Genomic DNA, 236 nt, shown 5'->3' on the forward strand with positions numbered 1-236 from the left:
AGATAATGATCTTTTGATGCATCCAAAGGGCACAAGAGACTAATCTTTCTTTGCGATAATCTTGATTTTCTTGACTGATCAAGACAAATTGTATTTGTTTTTTGGAAAATTTCATTGAAGTTAAACTGCATTGTGTCATGGTAGTATTTCAGGAATAAGGACGGTTTGATTGCATTGACTATGATGACAATATTACATTTATGATTGTTATCATAATGACGACATCATCAATACTC

Source organism: Penaeus monodon, chromosome 20 (genome assembly GCF_015228065.2).
Source record: "Penaeus monodon isolate SGIC_2016 chromosome 20, NSTDA_Pmon_1, whole genome shotgun sequence".
NCBI classification, from domain to species: Eukaryota; Metazoa; Arthropoda; class Malacostraca; order Decapoda; family Penaeidae; genus Penaeus; species Penaeus monodon.